This window comes from Cricetulus griseus, chromosome 5 (genome assembly GCF_003668045.3).
Source record: "Cricetulus griseus strain 17A/GY chromosome 5, alternate assembly CriGri-PICRH-1.0, whole genome shotgun sequence".
In the NCBI taxonomy this organism is placed as follows: domain Eukaryota; kingdom Metazoa; phylum Chordata; class Mammalia; order Rodentia; family Cricetidae; genus Cricetulus; species Cricetulus griseus.
The window spans coordinates 95,951,842-95,976,771 of NC_048598.1; the positions used below are offsets into that span (position 1 = coordinate 95,951,842).

Here is a 24,930-nt window from a genome sequence, read left to right on the forward strand (position 1 = left end):
CCTCTATCATTTTTATGAGGTTGTTTTTAAGGCCATTATCTTCTGCTTCATCTATGTTGGGATGTTCAGGTCTTGCTGGTGTAGAGTCCCTAGACTCTGGTGGTGTTATATAAGTCTATCTGTTGTTGGATGTGTTTTTATGCTGTTGTCTTCCCATGTCTTCTTCCAGTGGGTGTAGATGGGGTCTCTCTTTCTCCTCTGAACATGAGGGAGGAGGGGCATGACCAGAATGGCTGCCGATGAAACTGGCTGCTTTGTTCTGCCTCCAGGTCCCTCTGTGGGGGGCTGGAAGGGTCTGGGGATCACAGGTCAGGGAGCTTGGAGAGGTGGAAGTGGGATAGGATATCCCCTGGTACCCACTTCTCAACCAGAGGTTGGAGGGGCAAGACCAGATTGTATGATGATGTTTTTAAGTAGTATTTATAGTAACAAATCAAATTAATCCACAAATAAAGACACTTTCAAAATATCGTTATGAATAAGTCATGTCATAAATTACAGCAAATCTTGGAATTCTATGCTGTAATTAGTATTTGGTATTATCTTATAATATCTTAATATTGGTTTGCTGGAAGGTAAGATAATTTTGTACTTTTCAAAAATATTTATCTGGAAGCCACATATAGGCATAAATTATAGCAGGCTTATTGGAAGGCTAAGGCAACACAAGATAATTTGGTCCTGGATATGCAACATTCACTATTCTACAAACACAGAATTCTACAAACAATAAGTCAGACTTGAAGTATGTTTAATGCATGTGCAGCAGCAATTTAACCTGAGAACTTTTTGTTGAGGCAGGATTTCTCTGTGTAACAATCCTGGCTGTCTTGGAACTCACTTTGCAGACCAGAGTAGCTTAAAACTCACTGAGATCCACCTGTCTCTGCCTCCTGGGTGGTGGGATTAAAGGTGTGGGCCACCAATACCTAGCTTAGAACATCTATTAACAATGCTCAAAGTCCTAAAAATATAGCACTAGTTATCTGAAATACCTATTTATTTCCACTGAACTCTATCTCTCATGGCTTTCAATGAGTTCTTATCAGGTCTCATGAGAATAATGTAGCACTTAGGGATAAAGATACATCCTAGGAGTCCTGTACTAGAAGCCAAGATGGAGAAGACCTCCACAGCCACCATGACCTCCCCCTTAGCACTGTGGTAGACTGGGAGGAAGGTGACCCAGACACTGCAGAACACTAGCATGCTGAAGGTCAGATATTTGACTTCATTGAAGGTGTCAGGCAGGTTCCTGGCCAAAAATGATACTGTGAAGCTCCATATGGACAGGGCCCCTAGGTAACCCAAGACACAGTAGAAGGCTGTGATTGAATCTTTATTGCACACAATGATGATCTGACCATGTTCAGAGTGTGCATCTGAGTCTACAAATGGAGATGTTCCTAGTCATATTCCACAGATGATAATTTGTATAATTGTGCAGATGGGAATGATGAATTTTGGTGCCCCTGATTTAAGCAATGCCCTCATCCTTCTTCCTGGAGCAGTGATCTTGAAGGCCAAGACAACAGTAATGAATTTTGCCAAGACAGTAGACATAACCAAGGTGAACACAACTCCAAATGTGATCTGTTGCAGGATGCAGGTGGCTATGTTGGGCTGACCAATGAATAGCAAGGAGCAGAGAAAACAAAAGGGGAGGGAGATGAGCAGAATGTAGCTGAGAGTACTGTTATTAGACTTCACAATGGGAGTATTTTGATGTTTACAAAAACTCCAAGGACAAGCACAGTGAGTATAGAGGAGCTCAGGGCCAAGCCAGTGAGTGTCATCCCCAAGGGGTTTTCATATGCCAGAAATGTCACACCTTTTTGGAGGCAGCTGGTTCGCTCTTTGCTGGAATACTGATTATCTGGACACTTCACACACTGCTCCATATCTAGTAAGAAATGCAATGCAATATTAGTACAACTTCTGTGAGTTTTGCTCATTGTAACCCCAAAGAAACCTGAAAGTACTACACAGGGAAAATTAATCCAGTGAGTCTTCGTAGAACTGAAAACAATGAAATATAGGCTACTGCCTTGATGATTTTGCTCAGTTAATATTAGTAGCAAGTAAATAAATGGATATTCTTTTTATTTGTCTTGAAATGTCTTCTCTTATTTCCATATAAAGATAGCATACCAAGGCTGGAGAGATGGCTCAGGGATTAAGAGCAGTGACTACTCTTCCAGAGGTTCCGGGTTCAATGCCCAGAAACCATCTGTAGTGAGATCTGGTGACCTCTTCAGGCATACATGCACACAGAATACCATGTACATAATAAACAAAAAAGAACAGATAGAAAAAAAGATAGCATACCAAAACAACAAGAAAACAAAACACAACAAAACAAAAAAGATAAAGAAAACTAGCCAGAATTTTAAATCCCAGCAATCAGGAAGCAAGGGAATTGAATATGGAAGTTCCTTGCCAGTCTTGTCTACAAAGTGAGCTGAAGTATAGCCAGGTCTCTACAGAGAAACTCTTGAAAAACAACCAAAACAGACAACATATTATTCTAGTTGTATATTTGATATTGAATGGCAGTGTAGGGTTGGATTTCATGAAAGCAAACATTTATTACTCTTATTTCTATAACATTGAATATCCATAGTCTCTAAAACAAAGAGATGTTGTGTCTCTTGGACATTATTGTTCTTTCTCCACATGGCAGAGATGCACTAATGCCCCCAAATATGCTGAGAAAAAATTGAATTCCACTGATGAATGGAATGCACCATAAATTAACAGCCATCAAAGCTTATGTTTCAAAAATGTCTCTTGTGTTTTTTCAACATGTATTTCTTGTGTTCATTTTTCAACATAGCACAAATAAAATAATTTTAAAGAAGAATATAAAGTAAGAAATGGCTAAATGGACCAGTCTTGTGGGGCAATTTCTCAATGATTATTATAGGATGGTCTAGTTTTGGTGGGCAGTGCCAACCTTGGAAGTGAACCATAGATTGTATTAACAAAATAAGCTAAATAGAGATGGAGAGTAATACATAATGCAATTCCATGTACTCTGCTTTACTTCCTGCATTAAGTTTCCAGACTTGACTTCAATCGATGATTTTCCTTCATGATAGAGTGTAAACTTTATGATGAAGTGCACTCTTTCCTTCTGAAGGTGCTTAATTAATACACACACACACACACACACACACACACACACACACACACACAAATTCCTGCTTGTGTATCTATGGTTTGCTGTCACAGTTTCTATTGGACATGTTGCAATCAAGGATGTCATGGAGATTCAAAAACCAGCATGATTTTAACTTCATAATAGGGATTTGAAAAAGAAAAGAGAAAAAGCTAAGGGTTTCCACACTCCCCTTCCTGCATGTGCCCTACATGCACTACAATGGTTCACTAACACTTAATTATTTCCACCAACATCTAGAACCAAAGCTTGGATAGTAAGCATTGCAAAGGTGGCCTTTGGAGGGGAATCCACACACAGAACACAGCAAAACCTTAAATTCAGAGTATTATAAATGTGTCATCTTCCAAAGAGCAACTTCTGCATAACAAAGAATTCAGAATGTTACCATCAGAGAGATCCCTTTTGCTCAGTCACAGAGACTTTGGTTGGTTAGATCATTGTGAAAACAAATGCGTTTGAAACCCAATTCGTTAAGTACAAAGAACAATCTTCTTTAAGTTCAAAAATGAATTTCAAAAGTCATGCTATGTATAAACTAGTAAACATCCAGACACATATGTTACATTAATAAGGAAATTATATGAGTGTTCAAATGTCATTGCAATAATTCCCAAAGAGAAATAGAAGGAGGAAAGTGGTGAAAATTGTCTTAAATAAGGGGACATCCTCAGCACCAAAGTCTTGAATGTGAACGACTGGAGGAATATGATCCTGGAACTATACAACCTGGGTTAGAAAACAACTGAAGACAAAGTAAATCTGGACCAAGTCAAGCTGCCAGACTGTGGATGTAAGCTGCGGATGTTACTGACAGGGAACATGATGCACAGACAGACAGACAGACAAGACAGACAGACAGACAGACAGACACACACACACACACACACACACACACACACACACACACACACACACAGAGTGAGGACCTGAGTGTGTTGCCAGAATATGAAAATGAAAAACTCTTACCACATTGGAAGGAGATGCTGCTTAGAAGAAAAATGTGAAATAGATTAAGTGTACATCCTGGAGAAAGGGGCTGGGAAGAGCAGGCAGGAGACACTTGGATGAATTCTTGTGGCCTCTGACCCTTCTCTGTGCTGGGAGGTTTGAAAGGTATAAAGGGGTAAGAATGCACTGATCACCATGTCTCCATCCTGACATACATAGTCTGTCCAAGAGATACGACATCCTGGAGAGAACCAACTTGCACAGCAGCACAGGAAGCTTCAGGGTCAGGAGGAAATAAATCAACATGGACATTGTTGGTGTTTCTTTCAGTATAAAGGAAATCTGCAGTAATGCCAAGTTCACCCTTTCATCAGGTGAATTGTGAGCAGGCAACACTACCTAATCATTCCACATTTGCTTCTGACAGTTCCCTGGAGAAATCTTCAACATTTTCTACCCCCAGGCTTTATATCTGAGGTTTTCTGTTCAAGGGAAAAGAACATGCTGGGAAAAATATGTCTAAGAAGAGAAGAGCCACAGGGACAAACCCAAATGGGGAAGTGTATTTGTAAAACTTATGTCATAAGCTTATGGCACAAGGCCATTTGACATGATGCAATTGGATTGTGCCTCAGGATTTCAAGTTAGTTGGGCAGAAAAGGCCCTAATCTGGAAGGGTTCCTCTACAAATGTAGCAAACAGTGCCCCATAGTGTCCAAGATAGGGAGGGTCATCTCAGATCTAAGCATCCAGTGGAGCTACTTGGTATTCACCATAATGCCCATTAGTATCTGCAAATACCTCACAGGTGTAGATTCCCCTTGCCTGAGAAACAAAACAAAAAATGCATTATAGTGTCACTACTCCAATGAGCATAACTGACGACTCTTCAATTGAATAGGAAGCCCATCCTACAATAGATAGTATATGCCTGGGACTGTGTAACTAGTCAAAGCACTCTGACTAGGCAGGTCATGAGGCTTATTGGTTGGATTCATTACTGAATTTTGCTAAGTAGATACTGTACCTAATAATTTAAAGCCAACTTGACACAAGCAATAGTCATCTGAGAGGAGGAAACTTCAAATACAGACATGCCACCATGAGATTGGGTTGTAGGCAGACCTGTAAGGCATTTTCTTCATTAGAGATTGATAGGGAGTGCCCACCTGATACTGCCTGTTGCCAACCCTGGGCCCTAGGACATTGGTTTTATAAGAAAGAAGATCAAGAAAGTGAAAGTGATGGTGAGCAAGCCAGTAAGCAGCAACCCTCCACGACTTCTGTCTCAGATCCTGCCTCCAGTTTCGTATTCTGTTTGAGTTATTGTCCTGATATCCTTGATGATGAATGGTAATATGGAAGTATTAGTCAAATAAGTCCATTCCTTCCTAGCTTGATTTTTTTCATGGAGTTGCAGAGAGGGAGGAGTGATGAGCAAAGGGGTCAAGACCAGTCTAGTGAAACCCACAGAAACAGCTGACCTGACTAAGGGGGAACTCATGGACCCCAGGCTGATAGCTGGGACACCAGCATAGGACCAACCCAGACCCCTGAAATTGAGTGTCTGTTAAGAGTCCTGGGCAATCTATGGTGCCCCTTGCAATGGATTAGCATCTATCCCTAGTATATGAATGAAATTTGGAAGCCCATTCCACATCGAGGGATACTCCCTCAGGCTAGACACACAGGGGACGTACGGCCTAGGCCCTGCTCTAAATGATATGACAGATTTTTGAAGATTCCCCCGATGGAAGGCCTCACCCTCCCTGGGGAGCAGAAAGTGGATGAGATAGAGGGTTGTTGGGGGGTAGGGGATAAAGGAAGGGAGAAGGAACTGGGATTGACATTTATAACAAGCCTGTTTCTAATTTAAATAAAAAAGGAAAATAAGATTAAAAAAATTTTAAAAACCACATGAATTGTGGTTCAAGAAGAAATTTTGATCCCAGAATATTTGAGTTAAAAAAAGGCATTCTAATAATCAGATAACCTAAGAAAAAGAAAAAAATAAATGGAGAGAACTGCATAATTGAGGTTAAATTTAAGAAGAGATTCTTGGCCTGGCTGCCCTTGAGCCCCAACACAAACACACAAAGGTATATATTAATTATGAAACTGTTGGCCGGTGGCTTGTGCTTCTTATTGGCTAGCTCTGTCTTAATTATTAACCCCTTTCTATTAATCTAAGTATTTTCACATAGTCTTATTCATCTGGAGAATTCCTGGTGCAAGCCTGTCCTCCCAGTGGCTACATGGCAACTCCTGACTTCCTACCCCCCAGAATTCTCCTACTCTGGTAGTCCCATATATCCTCCCTGCCTGGCCACTAGCCACACAGTGTTTTATTCATCAACCAATAAGAGAATCACATACAGAGAAGGACAGTTAAATATTCTGTAAAGTGCTGATTGTAAGCACACAGAACTGGGTTTGGGATATGACCAATGGTGTAACTTATGCTCGAACCCAAATTTCTCACTGTAAACTTACACAATATGATGTTCATTTTGAAGGATTGATGTGGTCAGGGAGAGTACTCATGGATATTGGCACTGTATGTGAGGACTTGAGATTCGAAAGAGTGCCCAGGAGATAATATTGGCAAAATTACAGTCCAGATGCATCAAGTGGCCCCAGCAGTTTTGATGATACCAGTACCATGGGATGAACAATAAGATTAGCATTAGAAGTGGAGACAAGGCGTCTGGTGTCTAGATGACAAGTAGTGGTTGCTGCAGAGTACAGAACTTGATAAGTGACCCAAGTTTCTTGGAGGGGCCCAGAGTCATTAGTAAATCCCAGAGAATTGTATAGCGAGTTATTTAGTCTATTGGAGTATAGATTTGCTCTAGTCATATTTCTGCTGTGTCCTGGTTTTCCCTATTAAAGTAACAAAGTATCTTTTTAGTTTCCAGGAAATCACAGTTTAAGACTGAATTTCCATGCTTTGGCCCTTGCCTTGAGCCCAACTTCTGCCTGCCCAGTCTGGGAACTTCCATCCTGGGGTCTGCTGGCAGATCGACTTGGCCACTAAGGGCCAAACAACCATGAATCTGATGAGATTGCTGGGCTACTCTGCCCCCCACTCAGGGCAGGGGTGAGGGTCTTTGGCCCCTGTCTTGGGCCAACCTTCTGTCTAACCAATCTGGGAACTCCCATCCTGGGGTCTACAGGCAGGTCAACTCCGCCCCTGAGGACCAAGCAACCCTGAATCTGCTGACATCTCTGTGCTAGTCTCGCTCCCACCCAACTGGAGAATCAGTGCCTCACACCTGCCTGCACCCACCTTGAGACCCATCAGAGTATTGGACCCTCATGCACCCACTGTAAGAGAATCTTGGACCCATATACACCAGGAAAGGAAGAGACACCAACTGTACCCACTGGAAAAAAAGATGGAAGATGACAATATAAGAACACATCCAACAACAGAAAAACCAATATGATACCAGCAGAGTCTAGGGACTCTACACCAGCAAGACCTGAACATCCAAACACAGATGAAGCAGAAGAGAGCAACCTTAAAAACAACTTCATGCTGTTGATACAGGCTCTAAGAGAGGAAAGGAGAAAATCCTTCAGAGAAATGGAAGAAAAGACAAACCAAAAGATGCAACAAATCAAAGAAATACAGTTAAACAGCTGAAGAAAACAGTTCAAGACCTGAAAACTGAAACAGAGATAATAAAGAAAACACAAACTGAGGGAATGCTGGAAGTAGAAAAGCTGAGTAAACAATCAGGAACCATAGATGCAAGCATAACCAACAGAATACAAGAGATGGAAGACAGAATCTCAGACGATGAAGATAAACTCGAGGAAATAAATTCATCAAGCAAACAAAATCTTAAGTCCAACAAATCCTTAACACAAAATACCCAGGAAATATGGGACATGATGAAAAGACCAAACCTAAGGAAAATAGGTATAGAGGAAGGGGAAGAGACCCAACTCAAAGGTGCAGAAAACATATTCAACAATATCATAGAAGAAAACTTTCCCAACCTAAGACATGCCAATGAAAGTACAAGAAACCTGCAGAACACCAAATAGAGTAGACCACAAAAGATAGTCCCCTCCTCAAATGATAACTAAAACACCAAACATACAGAATAAAGAAAGAATATTAAGAGCAGCCAAGGAAAAAGGCCAAGTAACATATAAAGACAAACCTATCAAAATTATACAGGATTTCTCCATGGAAACTCTGAAAGCGAGAAGGACTTGGATACATATTCTACCAACTCTAAGAGAACACGGATGCCAGCCCAGACTACTATACCCAGCAAAGCTTTCAATCACTATAAATGGAGAAAATAAGATATTCCATGATGAAACCAGATTTAAACAATATGCAACCACTAATACAGTCCTACAGAAAGTACTGGAAGGAAAACTCCAACCTAAGAAAATTAGCTACACTCACAAAAACATAGGCAATAGATAATCCCACTTTACCAAAACCCAAAAGAAAGAGCAGGGTAAATCCACATACAATACCACTACCAATAACAAATCAAAAACAAACAAGAATAAACACTCAATGGTCCCTAATATCCCTCAATATTAGTGGTCTTAACTCACCTATAAAAAGACACAGGCTAACAGAGGGATACGAAGACAGAATCCATCCTTCTGCTGGATACAAGAAATACACCTCAAATTCAAAGACAGACATTACCTCAGAGTAAAGGGTTAGGATATTCCAATCAAATGGACCCAGAAACAAGCTGGGGTAGCAATTGTAGTATCTAACAAATTATACTTCAAACTAAAATCAACCAAAAGAGATGAATAAGGTCATTTCATACTCATCACAGGAAAAATCAATCAGAAGGAAGTCTCAATTCTAAAAATCTATGCCCCAAATACAAAGGCATCAATGTTTGTAAAAGAAACATTATTAAACTCAAATCACAAATAAGACCTCACACAGTTATAGTGGCTAGGAGACTTCAACACCCCACTCTCAAAGCTGGATAGGACCACCAGACAGAAACTTAACAAAGAGACAAAGGAACTAACAGGAAGTTATGACCCAATTGGGATTGACAGACATCTATAGAACTTCCCATCCAAACCCAAAAGAATATACCTTCTTTTCAGCATCACATGGAACCTTTTCTAAAATGGCCACATACTTGGCAACATAGCAAACCTCAATAGGTACAAAACAATTGGAATACCCTCCCCCTGTGTCTTATCAGACCACCATGCCTTAAAGTTAGAATTCAAAAACACCACAAATTGCAAGAAAAAGCTAACTCATGGAAATTGAACAACATGCAATTGCACCATTCCTGGGTCGAGGAAGAAATCAAGAAAGAAATTAAAGACTTCCTAGAATTCAATGAAAATGAAGACACAACATACCTAAACTTATGGGACACTTTGAAAGCAGTACTAAGAGGAAAGTTCAGAACTCTACATGCTCACATGAAGAAACTAGAGAATAGTCACACCAGAGAGTTGACATCACAACTGAAAGCACTAGAACAAATGGAAGCAAATTCACCCTGGAGGAGTAGACGCCAGGAAATAATCAAACTGAGGGCAGAAATCAATAAAGTCAAAACAAAGAAAGCAATTCAAAGAATCAATGTAACAAAGAGTTGGTTCTTCGAGAAAATCAACAAGATAGAAAAGCCTTTATCCAAACTAACCAAAAGGCAGAGAGAGAGAGAACATGCAAATTAACAAAATCAGAAATGAAAGGGGGGGGGACATAACAATGGACACTGAGGAAATCCAGAGAATCTTCAGGTCATACTTTGAAAAGCTGTACTCCACAAAATTTGAAAATTTAAAGAAAATGGACAATTTTCTGGACAGAAATCACTTACCAAAATTGAATCAAGAACAGATAAGCAACTTAAACAGACCTATAAACCCTAAGGAAATAGAAGCAATCATCAAAAAAAGCCCAGGGCCAGGAGGCTTCAGTACAGAATTCTAGCAGAAATTCGATTAAGAGATAATACCAATTCTGCTCAAGATATTTCACACAATAGAAGCAGAAGAGTCATTTACAAAGTCTTTTTATGAGGGTTCAATTATCTTGGTACCCAAGCCATACAAAGACAAACTAAGAAAGAGAACTACAGAATAATATCCCTCATGAACCGTGATGCAAAAATACTCAATAAAATACTGGCAAACCGACTCCAAAACATATCAGAAAAATCATCCACCATCATCAAGTAGGCTTTATCCTCAGGATGCAGGGTTGGTTCAACATATGAAAATCCATCAATGTAGCCCACCACATAAACAGACTGAGAAAGAAAAACCACATGATTATCTCACTAGATGCTGAAAAAAGCCTTTGACAAAATCCCAAATCCCTTCAAGATAAAGGTCCTGGAGAGATCAGGGATAACAGGAACATCCCTGAACATAATAAAAACAATATACAGTAAACCAACAGCCAGCATCAATCTAAATGGAGAGAAACTCAAAGCTATTCCTCTAAAAATCAGAAACAAGACAAGGCTGTCCACTCTCTCCATATCTCTTCAATATTGTCCTTGAAGTTCTAGCTAGAGCAATAAGACAACAAAAGGAGATAAAGGGAACACAGATTGGAAAAGAAGAGGTCAAGCTTTCACTGTTTGCAGATGATATGATAGTCTACATAAGTGAACCAAAAAACTCTACCAGGAAACTCCTACAGTTGATAGACACCTTCAGAGCAAAGTTACAGGATACAAAATTAACTAAAAAAAATCAGTAACCCTACTATATACAGATGATAAATGTGCTAAGAAGGAAGTCAGAGAAACATCACCCTTTACAACTGCCAAAAACAACCACAAACAACCTTGTGGTAATGCTAACCAAAAAAGTGAAAGACCTGTACCATAAGAACTTTGAGTCTCTAAAGGAAGAAATTAAAGAAGATACTAGAAAATGGAAGGATCTCTCATGTTCTTAGATAGGTAGGATCAACATAGTAAAAATGGCAATCTTGCCAAAAGCAATCTACAGATTCAACACAATCCCCATCAAAATCCCAGCACAATTCTTCACAGACCTGAAAAAACAGTTCTCAACATTATATGGAAAAACAAAAGACCCAGGATAGCCAAAACAACCCTGTACAATAAAAGAACTTCTGGAGGCATCACCATCCCTGATTTCAAGCTCTATTATAGAGCCATAGTCTTGAAAACAGCTTGGTATTGGCTCAAAAATAGGTAGACCAATGGAAGCAAGGTTTAAACCCTTATATTAACCCACACACCTATGAACCCCTGAATTTTGACAAAGAATCTAACACTATACAAGGGAATAAAGAAAGCATCTTCAACAAATGGTGCTGGCATATCTGGATGCTGGCACATAGATGACCGCAGATAGATCCATGTCTATCACCATGCACAAAACTTAAGTCCAAATGGATCAAAGAACTCAACATAAATCCATCCACACTGAACCTCCTAGAAGAGAAAGTGGTTGGTACCCTTGAACTAATTGGTACAGGAGACCACTTCCTGAACATAACACCAGTAGCACAGACATTGAAGTCTACTATTAATAAATGGGACCTCTTGAAACTGAGAAGCTTCTGTAAGGCAAAGGACAGAGTCAACAAGACAAAAAGGCAGCCCATAGACAGGGAAAAGATCTTCACCAACCCCACATATGACAGAGGGCTGATATCTAAAATATACAAATGAACTCAAGAAGCTCACCACCAAAACACCAATCAATGAAATTAAAAGTGGGGTATGGCTGGGCATTGGTGGCACACTCCTTTAATCACAGCACTTGGGAGGCAGAGGCAGATGCATCTGTGTGAGTTCAAGGCCAGCCTGGTCTCCAGAGCAAGTGCCAGGATAGGCTCCAAAGCTACACAGAGAATCCCTGTCTCACAAAACCAATAAATAAATAAATAAATAAAGAAATAAAGAAATAAAAGTGGGGTGCAGAACTAAATAGAAAATTCTCAACAGAGGAATCTAAAATGGCTGAAAGACAGTTAAGAAAGTATTCAAAATCCTTAGCCATCAGGGAAATGCAAATCAAAACAACTCTGAGATGTCATCTTACACTGGCCAGAATGGCTAAAATAATAAACACCAGTAACAGTTAATGCTGAAGAGGATATGGAGAAAAGGGAACACTCCTCCATTGATGGTGGGAGTACAAAATTGTAAAACCACTTTGGAAATCAGTATGGCTCTTTCTCAGGAAAAATGGGAATCAGTTTATCTCAAGATCCAGCAATACCTCTTGGGCATATACTCAAAGAATGCACATTCATACAACAAGGACATATATTCAATTATGTTCATAGCAGTGTTGTTTGTAATAGACAGAAACTGGAAGCAACCTAGATGCCCCTCAACTGAAGAATGGATAGAGAAAATGTGGTACATTTACACAATGGAGTACTACTCACCTGAAAAAATCAATTTACTCCTTTTTTGGGGATATTTTGTTTGGATTAGTCATCATTTTTTCAGATGCCTCATTTGTCCAGTGGTCTTCAGATTCCTTATCTAGATGTCTTCATTCGTCTGGAAAATAAAAACAAAATCTTTCCCCTAAACTAACTTTGGAGAGTTTTCCTTTTGACAAGTTATATATGATCAAATGGAAAGCATTTGTTAGTATTATAATTTAGTTTAGATTTAATGGTCATGTTTTTCATGAACTATCAGTACTTTTAACCAATACTTGTCTCTTGTTCAAATCTAATCTTTATAAATTTTGTTGATCTTGTTCAAATCTAATCTTTATAAATTTTGTTGATCTTGTTCAAATCTAATCTTTATAAATTTTGTTGATATCCATATTTTTTTCTTCTTCTGTGGAAGCAAAAGCAAAATGTCTTCCCCAGTGTAACACATTTTCTGGTATCCATTCTGAGGTCAACGAATTTAATGTACTGAGTCTGATTTAATTCATTAGTATTTTTTAAATTATAAAATGTGTCTTCATAGCTGCTGTTACTTTCAATTAGCATGTACAAAATTTGAAGTTAAAAAAGCATTGTGCAAACTGTCTCTGGGGGGTCTTTATTAACCCTTTCTGGTATACAGTTCAAATAGATCTTTCTATAGCTGCTGGCCCTGTAGGATTGTGTGGTCTACTTGTAATATGCTTTATTTTGTAATATGCAAAAAGTGTTTCATTTCACTAGAGATATGCTCCAGCATTGTTGGTCTCAATTTGTACAGGTATACCCATCATGACCGTAACTTCTAATAAATGTGTATTTAAAGAAGGCTTTTTAGAACTCAAAAACCCATTGAGATACTGAATATATGTCTATGGTATGCTATACATATATAATATTGAAACCCCTTCAAAATGAATCACATCCAATTGCAAATATTCACTACTTTGAGTACCATTTGTGCTATTTCCTTCAGGCATTGGAGTTTATTTATATAAAGAAACAGTAGGACATTTCTTTATACTTTCCTTAGCTTGTTGCCAAATGGTTGGAAAATATTTTTCAGAACCTTCTTATTCACATCATACATCTTATGAAATTTTGAGGCATTTAGCATGTTTCCTATAAATAGCTGATCAATTTCATCATTACTTTGTACCAGAGGGACTGGCACTTTGTACCAGAGGGACTGGCAGACATGTATTGAATCCGATATGTGTTATATATAAGCTATGATTTCTATTTCTGATTTTTTTGTAATTGAGTAATTAACAAAGTTAATTCCAAATCATCTGGGATATTTTCAGGAATTCTAATATGAAAAACAAATATTTATGCCTATCCAGAGTCAGTTACTATATTAAAAGATTCAGAAATATCTAATCATAACATGAGAATGCCCTATGATTCTGACTTTTGAATGGTATTATAAGGGCTTTCAACCACTTTACTGAAATTTTATGATTTATAACTCAGAAAATTTTTCTACATAGGTCTTGTATTTTTAACTCTGTTTGTATGCTAAAAATATCCATTCTAAGATACTATCTTCTCTCTGCCTTAAAAATCCTTTAGGGAAATGGGTAAAAGATAAAACAAGAATTGAATCTCTGGATACAAACAATCCACATATGCATCCTGTAATTTCTTTTCTACCAGAGCAATTGTCTCTGAGACTCAGCTGATAATTTTCTTGGACTGCTAAAGAACTTTTCACCTTGTAAGGTTTGAAATATATTTCTTAGTTCTTGAGTTGTCAATTCAATTCTGGTCCACAGTCATTTATTATCTCCTATTTCATGATCCAGGAGACAATCTGTAATCCATAGGTCGAGATACCTTTATTGAGATAAATACCAACCAAACACAAGCCAGAGCATCGAGGCCAGGGAGAAGGGGAAGGAGAAGAAGAAGGGGCTTCCATGTGCTCGCTGTTCCTTAAGAGTCCATGCTGCGTCATCCTGACCTCACTTTGACCACGTCTTGACAGGTGTGGTCAGGCACTCCTGCAGCCAGACTCTAACAGGTATGGCTTACTGTCCCCTACAATTCCCCTTTTAGTCTAAAGGAGGATTAAAACTTAACAGTGTAAAGTATCCAAAATTAACAATCATAAAGGTGAAATACAAGATATCTGCTATTGCACATCCTAACCATGTCTATCTCAGCTAAACCCTAAAGTCATCTGAAAGATGACTTGAACACCTTGAACTTGAACACCAACTTGAACACCTCCTTCCAATCCCAACCCTAAACAATAGGAAAGTTATTCCTAACTAGGCTTATACTACCGTAATAGACAATATTGGGGAATGGGGGGCATAGCATCCTCCAAGTTACTTCTTGCTGAAATGGGACAATGGTAGCCTTTTGTGGGGTCCTGTGGAAAGAAAATGTTAGTATAGAGAGAGTCTGCAATGGATTATATCCAGTCCATGTTAGATGGAATTTGCTTGATTGAAGATCTAGGTTGAAATCCTCAACTTGATTGATGTCAGTACTCGAAGCTCTGGTCGGAGAGTCAGTTGAAATGGAGTAAGTTGGATCCAGTGCAGTCTAGGAGGTATGGCCCAATTTCCTTCCGGAGCATCCAGGATTGCTGTCAGGTGGGTCTTCATTGGCTGTGTGGGACTCAAACATAAGTATTAGCCAAGAAATGTTTGCTTGTATGTGTATGTATGCTAGAAAAGGCAATCAAGGAAAAATAATGATTATGAGACAGTGTACACCTTGAAGGAAGGAGCCAAGAAAGACAAAGACAGTCCCCAAATTCCTCTCTCGTTCTGTATTACATTAATTGGCTTCTTGATATAATACAGAAACTCTAAAGTTTAGTTAAACAACATGCTTGGATTTTAGGGGAGGAATGCCAAATCCAACTCTAAATCCAGCATTGATTTACTTGAATAGGGACTAGGAAATAAAGAGAAATAGACTTATTTGAGAGACAGCTATAAAGATTACCATATGGCACGTTCCTTTTGTTTGATGGTTATATTTACCTTCTCTTCTTAAGCATCTACCCATGTAGTGTTCTTGGATTTCTGGAAATGGGTTTTCCTGTGAAGATAGAAGCAAACACTTCCCTTTCCTTTGGGAGATTTCTATTTAGTTTATGAGATATACGTCAGTAAATACCTGTCACTGGTCCTTGCCGAGAGGTTTGTCTTTTTCAACTCAAATCTTGATCAACTTTGATGTATCCAAAGTTTTTCTTCTCCTGTGGAAACAAATGCAAAACCCCTATCCCAATGTAACACGTGTCCAGGCTTCCATACCCAAGTTAGTAAATCTTTGAAGTATACTGGTTGATTCAGTTCAGTAGTTTTTTCCATAGTCCAGTGTCTTTCTGCAGCTGTTTGTCCTTTTTCATTGGCGTTAAGAAAGTTTAGTATCAATAAAGCATTATGCAACCTATGTTTGGGGGGTTTTGACTTACCAGCTTGTCTATGGAGCATATCCTTAAGTGTCCTATTAGATCTCTCAACCACCACTTGTCCTGTAAGATTGTGTGGTATACTGGTGACATGCTTTATGTTATAATATTTGAAGAACTGTTCAATTTTTGTGGAGACATATGCTGGAGCATTGTCAGTTTTTATTTGTGCAGGTATATCCATGACTGCCATCACCTCTAGCAGGTGTGTAATAACAGAATCAGCTCTTTCAGAGTTGAGAGCAATAGCCCATTGGAAACCTGAGAATGTGTCAATAGTATGATGTACATATTTCAAATTTCCAAATTCTGTAAAGTGAAAGACATCCATCTGCCAGATCTCATTCCTTTGAATGCCTTCAGGATTACAGCCTGCTGGCAGTGGAGTTTGGTTATAAAAAGAACAAGTAGGACAGTTTCTCACTATCTCCTTGGCTTGTTGCCAAGTGATGGAGAAGTCCTTTTTTTTTAAACCTTTGCTATTTACATGATTTTTAAATGAAATTTTGAGGCTTCTACCATACTACCAATTAATAAATGATCAATCTTTTCATTGCCTTGTGCTAGTGAGCTTTGGATTTCTGGGCGCCACTTATTGTGTGATCCAGGAGACAATCTTTAATCTGTAAGGACAAGATATCTTTATTGATATAAATACCAGCCAAACACAAGCCAGAGCAGTGAGACCAGGGAGAACGGAAAGGAGAAGAAGCAGGGGCTTCCATGTGCTCACGGTTCCTTAAGAGCCCATGCAGCATCATTTTGTGGCTACTAGAAATAATGCTGCTATGAACATGGTTGAACAGATGTCCTTGTTGCATGAATGTGCATCTTTGGGTATATGCCTAAGAGTGGAATTGCTGTATCTTGTGGTAGACTGATTCCCAAATTACTGAGGAAATGGCATACTGATTTCCAAAGTGGCTATATGAGTTGGCACTCCCACCATGGCAGTGGAGGAGTGTTCCCCTTTCTCCACATCCTCTGCAGCATAAACTGACATTGGTGTTTTGATTTTAGCCATTCTGACTTGAATAAGATGGTATCTTAGAGTTGTTTTGATTTGCATTTCCCTGATGCTAAGGATGTTGAGCAGTTTGTTATGTGTCTTTCAGTCATTTTATATTCCTCTATTGAGAATACTCCATTTAGTTCTGTACCCCACTTCTTAACTAGATTAGGTGGTGTTTTGGAAACTAGTTTCTTGAGTTCTTTATATATTTTAGAAATCAGCCCTCTGTCAGATGTGGGGTTGGTTAATATCTTTTCCCTATCTGTGGGCTGCATTTTTGTCTTGTTGACTGTGTCCTTTGCCTTACAGAAGCTTCTCAGTTCATGAGGTCCCATATATTAATTGTGGATGTCAGTGTCTGTGCTACTGGTGTTATGTTAAGGAAGCTGTTGATGGTACTATATAACTTCTCTTCTAAGAGGTTCAGTATGGCTGGATTTATGATGAGGTATTTGATCCATTTGGACGTAAGTTTTGTGCATGGTGATAGATACTGGTCTATCTGCAGTCTGCTACAAGCAAGAATCTACTTATGCCAGCACCATTTGTTGAAGATGCTTTCTTTTTTTTCCATTGTATACTTTAGCTTCTTTGTCAAAACTCAGATGTTCATAGATGTGTGGGTTAATATCTGGGTTTTCAATCGAACCCATTGGTCTACCTGTCTACTGTTGTGCCAATACCAAGCTGTTTTCAGGGAAAAAGCTCTATAATAGAGGTTGAAGTCAGGGATGGTGATGTCTCTGGAAGTTCCGTTTGGATGTTTTGGCTATATTGGATTTTTGTTATTCCATAGAAAGTTGAGAATTGTTCTTTCAATGTCTGTGAAAACTTGGGTTGAGACTTTGATGGGGATTACATTGAATCTGTAGATTGCATTTGGCAGGAGTGCATTTTTACTATGTTGATCCTACCCAACCAAGAACATGAGAGAGCCTTCCATTTTCTGGTATCTTCTTTAATTTCTTTCTTTAAAGACTCAAAATTCTTAAGATACAGTTCTTTCACTTTTTGGTTAGCATTACGCCAAGTTATTTTATCTTGTTTGTCACAATTGTAAACAGTAATGTTTTTATTTTATTTTATTTTATTTTATTAGTTCTAGTTAGGGAACAAGCTTATTTCAAGTCCCTTCTCCCTCTCCCTCCCCTCACCCCCAACCCTCCTCCCCCACCCCCAGCCCACCCCCACCCCATCAACCCACCATTCCCCAGGAAGGGTAGGGCCCTCAACAGGGGCTCTGCAAAGTCCACCAAATCTTCCTATGCTGGTCCTGGGCCCTGCCCCATGTGTCCAAGGCCAGAGTGTAACCCTTCACGTGGAATGGGCTCTCAAAGACCCTTCTTGCACCAGGGAAAAATACTAATCCACAACCAGAGGCTTCCTTATTGACATCCATGTTTAGGGGTCTGGATCAGTCTTGTAGTGGCCTCCCTGACGGCATCTGGTGTTGATGTGTTCTCCCTTGTTCAGACCAACTGTTCCTGTGGGTTTCTCCAACCTGGTACAGACCCCTTCGTTCTTCATTCCTCCCTCTCTTCAACTAAATTCCCGATTTTGGCTCAGTGTATATCTGTGGATGTCTATCTCTGCTTCCTTCAGCCACTGGATGAGGGCTCTAGAATGGCATAAAGAGAAGTCATCAATCTCATTTTAGGGGAAGGGCTTTTGGGTTATCCTCTCCATCATTGCCTGGATTGTCAGATCGTGTCATCCTTGTAGGTCTCTGGAGGTCTCCCTGGTTCCAGATCTCTTCTCGGACCTATAGTGGCTCCCTCTGATATGGTATCTCTCATCCTGGTCTCTTTCCTCTATTCTTGCCCCAACTCAGTGTTTCTGCCCCTCCATTTCCTCTCCTCTTCTCCTCTTCTCTTGCTCTTATTGTAGCATCTCCTTACCCCCTACACTCATACCCCCAGTTAGTTCGGGAGTTCATGCCACTTCCATTCCTGGGGACCATTTATCCCTTAGAGTCCTTCATGTTTCCTAGTTTCTTTGGTGAAGAGGATTATAGGCTGGTAATCCTTTGCTCTATGTCTAAAATTCATATATGAGTGAGTACATACCATGTGTGTCTTTTTGTGACTGGGTTACCTCACTCAGGATGGTTTCCTCTAGTTCCATCCATTTGCCTGGGAATTTCAAGACTCCATTGCTTTTTTCTGCTGAGTAGTACTCCATTGTATAGATGTACCCCATTTTCTCAATTCATTCTTCAGTTGAGGGGCATCTACATTGCTTCCAGGATCTGGCTATTACAAACAATACTGCTATGAACATGGTTGAACATATGTCCTTGTTGTATGTACATGCACTATTTGGGTATATACCCAAGAGAGGAATGGCTGAATCTTGAGGTAGACTGATTCCCATTTTTCTGAGCAACCGCCATACTGATTTCCAGAGTGGTCTTACAAGTTCGCACTCCCACCAGCAATGGAGGAGTGTTCCTTTTTCTCCACATCCTCTCCAGCATAGATTGTCATTGGTATTTTTGATTTTAGCCATTCTGACAGGTGTGAGGTGGTATCTCAGAGTTGTTTTGAGTTGCATTTCTCTGATGGCCAAGGATTTTGAGCACTTTCTTAAGTGTCTTTCAGCCATTTCAGATTCCTCTGTTGAGAATTCCTATTTAGTTCTGCACCCCACTTTTTAATTTCATTGTTTGGTGTTTTGGTGGCTAGCTTCTTGAGCTCCTTATATATTTTGGAAATCAGTCCTCTGTCAGATGTGGGATCGGTGAAGATCTTTTCCCATTCTGTGGGTGGTCATTTTGTCCTACTGACTGTTTCCTTTGCCTTGCAGAAGCTTCTCAGTTTCAGGAGGTCCCATTTATTAATTGCAGACCTCAGTGTCTCTGCTACTGGTGTAATGTTCAGGAAGCGGTCTCCTGTGCCAATTTGTTCAAGGGTAATTCCCACTTTCTCTTCTAGAAGACTCAGTGTGGCTGGATTTATGCTGAGATCTTTGATCCATTTGCACTTAAGTTTTGTGCATGGTGACAGGTATGGATCTATCTGCAATTTTCTGCATGTCCAAATCCAATTGTACCAGCACCATTTGTTGAAGATGCTATCTTTTTTCCATTGTATAGATTTAGCACCTTTGTCAAAAATAAGGTATCCATAGGTGCATGGGTCAATATCAGGGTTTTCAATTTGATTCCATTGGTCTATCAGTCTATTTTTGTGCCAATACGAAGCTGTTTTCAGAACTATGGCTCTATAATAGAGCTTGAAGTCGGGGATGGTGATGCCTCCAGAAGATCCTTTATTGTAAAGAGTTGTTTTGGCTATCCTGGGCTTTTTATTTTTCCATATAAAGTTGAATATTGTTCTTTCAATGTCTGTGAAAAACTGTGTTGGGATTTTGACGGGGATTGCATTGAATCTGTAGACTGTTTTGGCAGGATTGCCATTTTTACAATGTTAATTCTACCTATCCAAGAGCATGAGAGATCTTTCCATTTTCTGGTATCTTCTCTAATTTCTTTCTTTAAAGTCTCAAATTTCTTATTGTACAGATCTTTCACTTTTTTGGTTAGTGTTACCCCCAGATATTTTATGTTGCTTGTGATATTGTGAAAGGTGATGTTTCCCTGATTTCTTTCTCATTGAATTTATCATCTGTATATAGTAGGGCTACTGATTTTTTTGAGTTAATTTTTTATCCTGCTACCTTGCCGAAGGTGTTTATCAGCCGTACGAGTTCCCTGGTAGAGTTTTTTGGGTCACTAATGTAGACTCTCTTGTCGTCTGCAAATAGTGAAAGATTTACTTCATCCTTTCCAATTTGTATCCTTTTGATGCCCTTTTCTTGTCTTATTGCTATAGCCAGAACTTCAAGTACAATATTGAAGAGATATGGAGAGAGTGGACAGCCTTGTCTTGTTCCTGATTTTAGAGGAAATGCTTTGAGTTTCTCTCCATTTAGTTTGATGTTGGCTATTGGTTTGGTGTATATTGCGTTTATCATGTTTAGATATGTTCCTGTTATTCCTGTTCTCTCCAAGATCTTTATCATGAAGGGATGTTGGATTTTGTCAAAGGCTTTTTCAGCATCTAGTGAGATGATCATGTGGTTTTTCTTTTTCAGTTTGTTTATATAGTGGATTACATTGATGAATTTTCGTATGTTGAACCATCCTTGCATCCCTGGGATGAAGCCTACTTGATCATGGTGGATGATTTTTCTGATATGTTCTTGGATTCGGTTGGCCAATATTTTATTGAGTATTTTAGCATCGATGTTCATGAGGGATATCGGTCTGTAGTTCTCTTTCTTAGTCATATCTTTGTGTGGCTTGGGTATCAAAGTGATTGTAGCCTCGTAGAAAGAGTTTGGCAATATCCCATCTGCTTCTATTGTGGGGAACAGTTTGAGGAGTACTGGAATTAGCTCTTGTTTGAATTTCTGGTAGAATTCTGCAGTGAAACCATCTGGCCCTAGGCTTCTTTTGGTTGGGAGGCTTTTGATGACTGCTTCTATTTCATTAGGGGTTATAGGTTGATTTAAACTGTTTATCTGATCTTGATTTAATTTTGGTAAGTGATATTTATCCAGAAAGCTGTCCATTTCCTTTACATTTTCCAATTTTGTGGAATACAGGTTTTCAAAGTATGACCTAAAGATTCTCTGGATTTCCTCAGTGTCTGTTGTTATATCCCCCTTTTCATTTCTGATTTTGTTAATTAGCATGCTCTCTCTCTCTGCCTTTTGGTTAGTTTGGCTAGAGGTTTGTCTATCTTGTTGATCTTCTCAAAGAACCAACTCTTTGTTTCATTGATTCTTTATACTGTTTTCCTAGTTTCTACTTTGTTGATTTCGGCTCTCAGGTTGATTATTTCCTGGCGTCTACTCCTCCTTGGTGAGTTTGCTTCTTTTTGCTCTAAAGCTTTCAGTTGTTCTGTCAATTCTCTAATGTGACTTTTCTCCAGTTTCTTCATGTGAGCACTTAGTGCTATGAACTTCCCTCTTAGCACTGCTTTCAGGGTGTCCCATAAGTTCGGGTATGTTGTGTCTACATTCTCATTAAATTCTAGGAAGTCTTTAATTTCTTTTTTTTTCTTCCTCAACCCAGGAATGGTTCAATTGGGTGTTATTCATTTTCCACGCAAATGTAGGTTTTCTGCAATTCGCTGTTGAATTCTAGCTTTCATGCATGGTGGTCTGATAAGATACAGGGGGTTATTTCAATACTTTTGTAACTGTGGAGGTTTGCTTTGCTGCCAACTATGTGGTCAATTTTTGAGAAGGTTCCATGTGGCGCTGAGAAGAAGGTATATTCTTTTGTGTTTGGATGGAATGTTCTATAGATATCTGTTAAACCCAGTTGTGTCATAACTTCTGTCAGATCCTTTGTTTCTTTGTTAAGTTTCTGTCTAGTGGTTCTGTCCAGTGTTGTAAGGGGGGGTTGCTGAAGTCTCCTACTATAAGTGTGTGTGGTTTTATGTGTGGTTTGAGCTTTAATAATGTTTCTTTTACAAATGTGGGTGCTTTTGTATTAGGGGCATAGATGTTCAGGATTGAGACTGCATCTTGATGGACTTTTCCTGTGATGAGTATGAAATGCCCTTCTTCCTCTCTTTTGATTGCTTTTAGTTTAAAGTCTAATTTGTTAGATATTAGGATTGCTACACCAGCTTGTTTCTTGAGCCCATTTGATTGGAAAATTTTTCCCATTCTTTTACTCTGAGGTATCACCTGCCTTTGAAATTGAGGTGTGTTTCTTGTAAACAGCAGAAGGATGGATTCTGTCTTTGTATCCATTCTGCTAGCCTATATCTTTTTATGGGTAAGTTAAGACCATTGACATTTAGGGATATTAATGTCCATTGTTCATTGGTTCTTCTTTGTTTTGGATTTATTGTTGGTGGTGTTATTGTGTGTGGGTTTTGCCCTCCTGTTTCTTTTTGTGTTTGGTAAAATTAGATTATCTATTGCCAGTGTTTTTGTGAGTGTAGTTATGTTCGTTGGGTTGGAGTTTTCCTTCCAGATCCTTCTGTAGTGCTGGATTTGTGGATATGTATTGTTTAAATCTGTTTTTGTCATGGAATATCTTGTTTTCTCCATCTATAGTGATTGAAAGTTTTGCTGGGTACAGTAGTCTGGGTTGACATCCATGCTCCCTTAGTGCTTGTAGGGTATCTATCCAAGACCTTCTGGCTTTCAGAGTTTCCATTGAGAAGTCGGGTGTGATTCTGATTGGTTTGCCTTTATATGTTACTTGGCCTTTTTCCTTTGCTGCTCTTAATATTTTCTCTTTATTCTATAGATTTGGTGTTTTGATTATTATGTGTTGGGGGGACTTCTTTTTGTGGTCCAGTCTGTTTGGTGTCCTGTAAGCTTTTTGTACTTTCATAGGCATATCCTTCTCTAGGTTGGGGAAGTTTTCTTCTATGATTTTGTTGAATATGTTTTCTGTACTTTTGAGCAGTGTTTCTTCTCCTTCTTCTACACCTATTATTCTTAGGTTTGGTCTTTTATGGTGTCTCATATTTCCTGGATATGTTGTGTTAGGGATTTGTTGGACTTGAGGTTTTCTTTGGTTGATGAATGTATATCCTCTAGTGAGCCTTCAATAGCTGAGATTCTCTCTCCCATCTCTTGAATTCTATTGGTTATACTCACATCTTTAGTTCCTGATCATTTATCCAGCCTTTCCATTTCCAGCATCGCCTCTTTCTGTGTTTTCTTTATTGTGTCTATTTCAGCTTTCATGCTTTGAACTGTTTCAAGAACTTCCTTCACTTGTTTGAATGCTTTTTCTTGGGTTTCTTTGGATTCTTTAAGAGATTTGTTTATTTCTTGAATTTTTTGGTTTGTCTTTTCCTCCATTTCGTGTAATTTTTCGTTTGCTTTTTCTTCTATTTCTTTAAGGGATTTTCTTGTTTCCTCTTTAAATGTCTTTTATCATCTTGCTGAGATAATTTTTGAGGTCCATCTCATCTTCATTTTCTGTGTTGGGCTTTTCAGATCTTGCTGGAGTGGAGTCCCTAGATTCTGGTGGTGTCATATTGGTCTTTCTGTTGTTGAGTGAAATCTTATTCTGTCTTCTCCCCATATCTTCTTTTAGTGGGTGCAGGTTGGGTCTCTCTATCTCCTCTTGTGACCCAGTGGTGTGTGGGGGCCAGGAATTCAATGTCTACATCTCTGGATGGTCTTGGCTCTCCTGGTAGTCTCCTCACTAGTTCCTAGTTCCTCGGTTGGTCAGGGAATGGAAGATTGGGGTGCTAGCAGATTCGGGGCGCAGGGAGCTCCTCCCTGCCTGGGCGTGTCTAACCCAAGCCCGCAGGCGCAGGTGGGGGTGGGCTGGGGGGGTCAGGGTGTATGGTGTTTTGGGCTGGAGTCGGGAGCGGGCAGAGACTCACTCCCCTAGTTCCTGGGTCGGTCGGAGGCGGAATTCAGTAATTTTTTTTTTTATTTCTTTCTTAGCCCATTTATTGTCTGTATATGGTAGGGCTACCTGGTTTTTGAGTTAATCTTGTATCCTGCCACTTTGCTAATGGTGTTTAACAGCTGTAGGAGTTCGCTGGTAGAGTTTTTGGATCATTTATGTAGACTATCATATCATCTGCAAACAGTGATAGCTTGACCTCTTCCTTTCCAATTTGTGTTCCCTTGATCTCCTTTTGTTGTCTTATTGCTCTAGCCAGAACTTCAAGGACAATATTGAAAAGATATGAAGATAGTGGACAGCCTTGTCTTGTTTCTGATTTTAGAGGAATCGCCTTGAGTTCTCTCCATTTAGCTGATGTCGGCTGTTGGTTACTGTATATTGCTTTTATTATGTTCAGGGATGTTCCTGTTATCCCTGATCTCTCCAGGATCTTTATCAAGAAGGTGTGTTGAACTTTGTCAAAGGCTTTTTTCAGCATCTAGTGAGATGATCATGTGGTTTTTCTTTCTCAGTCTGTTCATATGGTGGATTACATTGTTGGATT

At 39.3% G+C, this 24,930-nt stretch overlaps 1 pseudogene; it reads right to left on the bottom strand.

The window, feature by feature from the left end:
* Nucleotides 1-999: 999 nt before the first annotated feature.
* The window catches only part of LOC100765915, a 61,451-nt pseudogene continuing 37,520 nt past the window's right edge, over nucleotides 1,000-24,930 (bottom strand).